Below are 7,857 nucleotides of genomic sequence, written 5' to 3'. Positions count from 1 at the left end.
AACATGATGTATCACATTGATTGGGTATATTGAAGAATCCTTGCATTCCTGGGATAAACCCCATTTGATCATGGTGTATGATCCTTTTAATGTGCTGTTGGATTCTGTTTGCTAGTATGTTTTGAGAATTTTTGCACCTATGTTCATCAGTGATATTGGCCTGTAGCTTTCTTTCTTTGTGACACCTTTGTCAAGTTTGCTATCAGGGTGATTGTAGCCACATAGAATGAGATTGGGAGTGTTCCTTCCTCTTCTATATGTTGGAAGAGTTTGAGAAGGATAGGTGTTAGCTCTTCTCTAAATGTTTGATAGAATTCACCAGTAAAACCATCTGGTCCTGGGCTTTTTTTGTTGGAACATTTTTAATCACAGTTTCAATTTCAGTGCTTGTGATTTGTCTGTTCATATTTTCTATTTCTTCCTTGTTCAGTCTTGGAAGGTTGTGCTTTTCTAAGAATTTGTCCATTTCTTCCAGGTTGTCCATTTTATTGGCATAGAGTTGTTTGTAGTAATCTCTCATGATCCTTTGTATTTCTGCTGTGTCAGTTGTTACTTCTCCTTTTTCATTTCTAATGCTATTGATTTGAGTCTTCTCCCTTTCTTTCTTGATGAGTCTGGCTAATGGTTTATCAACCTTGTTTATCGTCTCAAAGAACAAGCTTTTAGTTTTATTGATCTTTGCTATTGTTTCCTTCATTTCTTTTTGATTTATTCCTGATCTGATCTTTATGATTCCTTTCCTTCTGCTAACTTTGGGGGGTTTTTTTTGTTCTTCTTTCTCTAATTGCTTTAGGTGTAAGGTTAGGTTGTTTATTTGAGATTTTTCTTGTTTCTTGAGGTAAGATTGTTTTGCTCTAAACTTCCTTCTTAGAACTGCTTTTGCTTCATTCCATGGGTTTTGGGTCATGGTGTTTTCATTCTCATTTGTTTCTAGGTGTATTTTGATTTCCTCTTTGATTTCTTCAGTGATCTCCTGGTTTTTACGTAGTGTATTGCTTAGCTTCCATGTGTTTGTATTTTTTACAGATTTTTTTTCTTGTAATTGATATCTAGTCTCATAGTGTTGTGGTTGGAAAAGATACTTGATATGATTTCAATTTTCTTAAATTTACCGAGGCTTGATTTGTGACCCAAGATATGTTCTATCCTGGAGAACGTTCCATGAGCACTTGAGAAGAAAGTGTATCTGTTGGTTTTGGATGGAATGTCTCATGAATATTAATTAAGTCCATCTTGTTTAATCTATCATTTAAAGCCTGTGTGTCCTTATTTATTTTCATTATGGATGATCTGTCCATTGGTGAAAGTGGGGTGTTAAAGACCCCTACAGTATTTGTGTTACTGTCGATTTCCCCTTTTATGGCTGTTAGTATTTGCCTTATGTTTTGAAGTGCTCCTATGTTGGGTGCATAAATATTTTCAATTGTTATATTTCCTTTTTGGATTGATCCCTTGATTATTATATACTGTCGTTCTTTGTCTCTTGCAGTAGTCTTTATTTTAAAGTCTATTTTGTCTGTTATGAGAGTTGCTACTCCAGCTTGCTTTTGATTTTCATTTGCATGGGATATCTTTTTGCATCCCCCACTTTCAGTCTGTATGTGTCCCTAGGTCTGAAATAGGTCTCCTGTAGACAGCACATATACGGGGCTTGTTTATGTATCCATTCAGCCAGTCTATCTCTTTTGGTTTGAGCATTTCATCCATTTACATTTAAGGTAATTATCGATATGTATGGTCCTATTACCATTTTCTTAATTGTTTTGGGTTTGTTGTTGTAGATCTTTTCCTTCCCTTGTGTTTTCTGCCTAGAGAAGTTCCTTTAGCTTTTATTGTAATGTTGGTTTGGTGGTGCTGAATTCTCTTAGGTTTTGCTTGTCTGTAAAGATTTTAATTTCTCCATCGAATCTGAATGAGATCCTTGCTGGGTAGAGCAATCCTGGCTGTAGGTTTTTCCCTTTCACCACTCTAAATATGTCCTGTCACACCCTTTTGGGTTGCAGATTTTCTCCTGAATGATCATCTGTTAACCTTATGGAGATTCCCTTGTATATTATTTGTTGTTTTTCCCTTGGTTCTTTGAATATTTTTCCTTTCTATTTAATTTTAGATTGTTTGACTAATAAGTGTCATGGCATGTTTCTCCTTGGATTTATCCTGTATGGGACTCTCTGCACTTCCTGAATTTGATTAACTATTTCCTTTCGCATATTAGGGAAATTTTCAGCTATAATCTCTTCAAATATTTTCTCAGTCCCTTTCTTTTTCTCTTCTTTTTTTGGGACCCCTATAATTAGAATTTTGGCACATTTAATATTGTCACATTGTTCTCTGAGAATGTCCTAAATTCTTTGCTTTCTTTTTTCTTTATTCTGCTCTGTAGTAGTTATTTCCACTACTTTATCTTCCAGGTCACTTATGCGTTCTTCTGTCTCAGTTATTTACCTATTGATTCCTTCTAGGGAATTTTTAATTTCATTTATTGTGTTGTTCATCATTGCTTGTTTGTACTTTAGTTCTTCTAGGTCCTTGTTAACCATTTCTTCTGTTTTCCCATTCTATTTCAAAGATTTTAGATCACCTTTACTATCATTACTCTGAGTTCTTTTTCAGGTACTTGCCTATTTCCTCTTCATTTGTTTGGTCTGGTGGGTTTTTACCTTCCTCCTTCATCTGCTGTGTGTTTTGCTGTCTTCTCATTTTTCTTAACTTACAGTGTTTGGGGTCTCCATTTCTCAGGCTGTAGGTTTGTGGTTCCCGTTGTTTTTGGTGTCTGTCCCCAGTGGCTAAGATTAGTTCAGTGAATTGTGTAGGCTTTCTGGTAGAAGGGACTAGTGCCTGTGCTCTGGTGGATGAAGCTGGATCTTGTCTTTCTGGTGGGCAGGTCCACGTCCAATCGTGTGTTTTGGGGTGTCCATGGCCTTATTAGGATTTTAGGCAGCCTCTCTGCTAATGGGTGGTGTTTTGTCACTGTCTTTCTAGTTGTTTGGCAAAGGGTTTCCAGAACTGTAGCTTGCTTGTTGTTGAATAGAGCTGGGGCTTAGCATTGAGATGGAGATCTCTGGGAGAGCTTTCGGCATTTGATATTACATGGAGCCAGGAGATCTCTGGTGGACCAATGTCCTGAACTCAGCTCTCCCACCTCAGAGGCACAGGCCTGACACCCAGCCGGAGCACCGAGACCCTGTCAGCAACATGGCTCAGAAGAAAAGGGAGAAAAAAAGAAGAAAGTAAAATAAAATATAATAAAGTATTAAAATATAAAATAATTATTAAAAATTAAAAAGTAATAAAAGAAGGAAAGAAAGAAGAAAGCAACCAAACCATAAAACAAATCCACAAAGGCTAACAAGTGCTAAAAATTATACTAAAATAAAGGAAAAAAAAATGGACAGACAGAACTCTTCGACAAATGGTAAAAGCAAACTATACAGACAAAAATCACACAAACAAGCATACACATTCACACTCACAAAAAGAGAAAAAAGAAAAAAAATACATATATCGTTGCTCCCAAAATCCACTGCCTCAATTTTGGCATGATTCATTGTCTATTCAGGTATTCCACAGATGCAGGGTACATCAATTTGATTGTGGAGATTTAATCCACTACTCCTGAGGCTACATGGAGAAATTCCCCTTTCTCTTCTTTGTTCGCACAGCTCCCGGGGTTCAGCTTTAGATTTGACCCCACCTCTGCGTGTAGGTCTCCTGAGGGCGTCTGTTCTTCGCTCAGACAGCATGGGGTTAAAGTAGTATCTGATTAGGGGGGACCAGGTCACTCAGGCCGGGCGGAGGGAGGGATACAGAATGCGGTGCGAGCCTGTGGCTGCTGAAGCCAGCATGACATGGCAACAGCCTGAGGCACACCGCGTGTTCTCCCGGGGAAGTTGTCCCGGGGAAGTTGTCCCTGGATCACGGGACCCTGGCAGTGGCGGGCTGCACAGGCTCCCAGGAGGGGAGGTGTGGATAGTGACCTGTGCTTGCACAGAGGATTCTTGATTGCTGCAGCAGCAGCCTTAGCATTTCATATCCGTCTCTGGTGTCCACGCTGATAGCCGTGTCTCGCGCCTGTCTCTGGACTTCCTTTAGGCCGTGCTCTGAATCCTCTCTCCCCATGCACCCCAAAACAATGGTCTCTTGCCTCTTAGGCAGGTCCAGACTTTTTCCCAGACTCCCTCCCAGCTAGCTGTGATGCACAAGCCCCCTTCAGGCTGTGTTCACGCAGTCAACCCCAGTCCTCTCCCTGTGATCTGAACTCCAAAGCCTGAGCCTCAGCTCCCAGACTCCACCTGCCATGGTGGGTGAGCAGACAAGCCTCTCAGGCTGGTGAGTGCTGGTTGGCATTAATCCTCTGTTGCGGAATCTCTCCAATTTGCCCTCTGCAGCCCTATTGCTGCGCTCTCCTCCGTGGCTCCAATGCTTCCCCACCACCACCACCCTTCTCTGCCAGTGAAGGGACTTCCTAGTGTGTGGAAACTTTTCCTCCTTCACAGCTCCCTCCAAGAGGTGCAGGTCCTATCTCTACATTTTTGTCTCTGTTTTTTCTTTTGGCCTACCCAGGTATGTGGGGTTTTTCTTGCCTTTTGGGAGGTCTGAGGTCTTCTGCCAGTGCTCAGTAGGTGTTCTGTAGGAGTTGTTCCACATGTAGATGTATTTCTGATGTATTTATGGGGAGGAAGGTGGTCTCCATGTCTTACTCCTCCACCATCTTGAAGGTCTCCTTTATTTTATTTTATATTTTTTATTGAAGTATAGTTGATATACAATGCTGTGTTAGTTTAGTTTTAGGTGTACAGCAAAGTGATTCAGTTATGTGTATTTATATATGTTCTTTTTCAGATTCTTTTCCATTAAAAGTTATTACAAGATATTAAATATTGAATATAATCCCCTGTGCTATAAAGTAGGTACTTGTTGTTTATCTATTATATATATATTTAGTAGTGTGTATCTGTTAAAACCAAACTCCTAATTTATCCTTTGCTGCCCCTTTCTCCTTTGGTAACCATAAATTTGTTTTCTATGTCTGTGAGTCTATTTCTGTTTTGTAAATAAGTTCATTTGTATCATTTTCTTTAGGTTCCACAAATAAGTGATATCATATGATATTTGTCTTTCTCTACCTGACCTACTTCCCTTAGTATGATAACCTCTGGTCCATCCATATTCCTGCAAATAGCATTATTTCATTCTTTTTTATGACTGGGTAATATCCTATATATATATATACATATATATATGTATATATATATAGGATATTACTCAGTCATATATAACACCTCTTGTTTATCCATTTATCTGTTGATGGACATTTAGGTTGCTTCCATGTATTGGCTATTGTAAATAGTGCTGCTATGAGCATTGGGGTGCATTTCTCTTTTTGAATTATAGTTTTCTTCTTTTCTGGAGAGATGCCGAGGACTGGGATTGCTGGATCATATTGTAACTATTTTTAGCGTTTTAAGGAAACTCCATACTATTCTCTATAGTGGCTGCACCAGTTTACATTCCCACCAACAGTGTAAGAGGGTTCAATTTTCTCCACACCTGCTCTAGCATTTATTATTAGTAGACGTTTTGATGATGGCCATTCTGGCCAGTATATATACACCACTTTTTATCCACTCCATTTTTCTTCCTTCCTCTCTGAAGCTGTAAGTTTTCTTAAGTTATCCTTTCCTTTTTGTTTGGAGAGCTTCCTTAAACAATTTTTCTCTGGATACATCTGCAAATGACTAATTATTGTAGTTTACCTTGTTTTGAGTGTGTCTTTATTTCCCCGCATTCCTGAAGGAATGTATCTCCATATGTAAAACTTAGGGCTGTGGATTCTTTTCTAAAGTTCTTGAAAAATATTGGTCAAGGGCACAATCTCTCAGTTATAAGATGAATAATTTCTGGTAATCTAATATATAGCATTGTGACTGTAGTTAATTATAGTGGCGTACTGTGTACTTGGCATTGCAAGGAGAGTAGACCTTATGTGTTCTCACCACAAAAAAAGGGCAATTATGTGAGATGATGGATATGTTAATTAACTTGATTGTGGTTATCATTTCATTATGTTTACGTCTATTAATTCATCACATTATACAACCCCCAAAACAAACAGAACTTGAAAAAAAAATGACACGCCACTTCCTTATGTCCTTCATGGTTTAAGACGAACAATCACTAGAATCGGTTTTCCTCTATAAATAACATGTCACTTCTGAGTGTTTCATTTCTTGATTATTTTCTTTGTCTTGAGCTTTCAGTAATTCAAAGTTCTTGTGTGTTGGCAAGGAACACTTTGGGTTTATCCTATTTGCAGTTCACTCACTTCCCTGAGTCTGTAGTTTTCAAGTTGTTCCATTTTTTCCCCTTAAACTTGAGAAGTTTTCAGCCATTAGTTTTTGAATACATCCTTTTAAGAAAATTACATCTTATGTCTTAAATAATATCTGTCTAGAGACCCCCAAGATAACTGGAACTACTGCAATGTGGTAGCAACATGCTTATTAAAAATAAACCTTTCATTTTACAACAGTTTTTAGATTTTCAGAATTACTGTAAACAGTGTAAAGGCAGTTCCCATATGACCCATGACCAGATTCTCCTAGTATTACCATTTTGTGCTAGTATGGTACATTTATCACATTAATGTACTGATATTGATACATAATCATTACCCAAAGTCTATACTTTATATTCATATTCTCTCAGCTTTTCTCTAATGTCCTTTTGGTATTCCAAGAGCCCATTCAGGATGCTGACTCACATTTATTAGTCATGTCTTCTTAAGATTCTCGTGGTTATGACAGTTATGTAGATGTGATTTTTAATGCTCCTGACAGTCTGAAATTAATATAACTAGTCCCAAGTTCTTTTGCTTACTGTTAAAATGATATTTTTTCCATCTCTTAAACCTATCAGAAAGTTTTAATATAAAATGGGTGCTTGCTGACAGTATTTACTTGTGAATTTGTAAATTCCACTCCGACTTTTGTTCAGTGTTTACAGACCATTCACATTTAAAGTGATTATTGAACTAGTTGCTTTAAAATCAACTAAGGGATTTTCTTGCCTTTTGGGAAGTCTGAGGTTTTCTGCCAGCGTTCAGTAGGTGTTCTATAGGAGTTGTTCCACATGCAGATGTACTTCTGATGTATTTGTGGGGAGGAAGGTGATCTCCCTGTGTTACACTTCCACCATCTTGAAGGCCTCTCCCTCGAGACTCACTTTAGATTTAAGGACACATATAAGCTGAAAGTGAAAAGATGGAAAAATATATTCCACTCAAATGGTAATCAAAAGAGAGTAGAGATAGCTATACTTATATCAGACAAAGTAGAGTTTAAGTCAAAAATTTTCACAAGAGACAAAGAATGTCTCACACAATGATAAAAGGGTCAGTTCTCCCTTATTGGATAATTGTTACTTTTGGAAGGAAGTAAGAAGACTTGATAAGCAAGGGCACAATAGGAGCTTCTATAATGCTAGCAATATCTTATTCTATGGTTATTTTGATGTTCATTTTATAATTATACATCACATCATATATATTAACTTTTATACATTTTTCTGTATATGTGTATATTTCCCACTAAAAAGTTATGTTTAATGCTTACAGTGCTATCAAAAGGAGGTACTGGGAACAGAAGAAAAGATCTAACTCAGATAGTAGACAGGAGGAGAAGGGATAGTTGGGAAAGCCTTCCTAGATAAAAATTTCATTTTCCTACTTAAAATCCTCACCCTCCCCTGCCCTTGGGTTAAAGACCCTTTAGAACATCACACGTGACCGTGCATGATCTGTCTCTGGTGCTCTTTAAAGCATTAACTCTCACCTCTCACACTCTGTCCTCTCCACTC

This window comes from Delphinapterus leucas, chromosome X, assembly GCF_059928025.1.
Source record: "Delphinapterus leucas isolate spDelLeu-1000000601 "Yukka" chromosome X, BTC_Dleu_Yukka2, whole genome shotgun sequence".
NCBI classification, from domain to species: domain Eukaryota; kingdom Metazoa; phylum Chordata; class Mammalia; order Artiodactyla; family Monodontidae; genus Delphinapterus; species Delphinapterus leucas.
The sequence above is the reverse complement of the archived record's forward strand: the minus strand, read 5'-3'. Positions refer to the sequence as shown.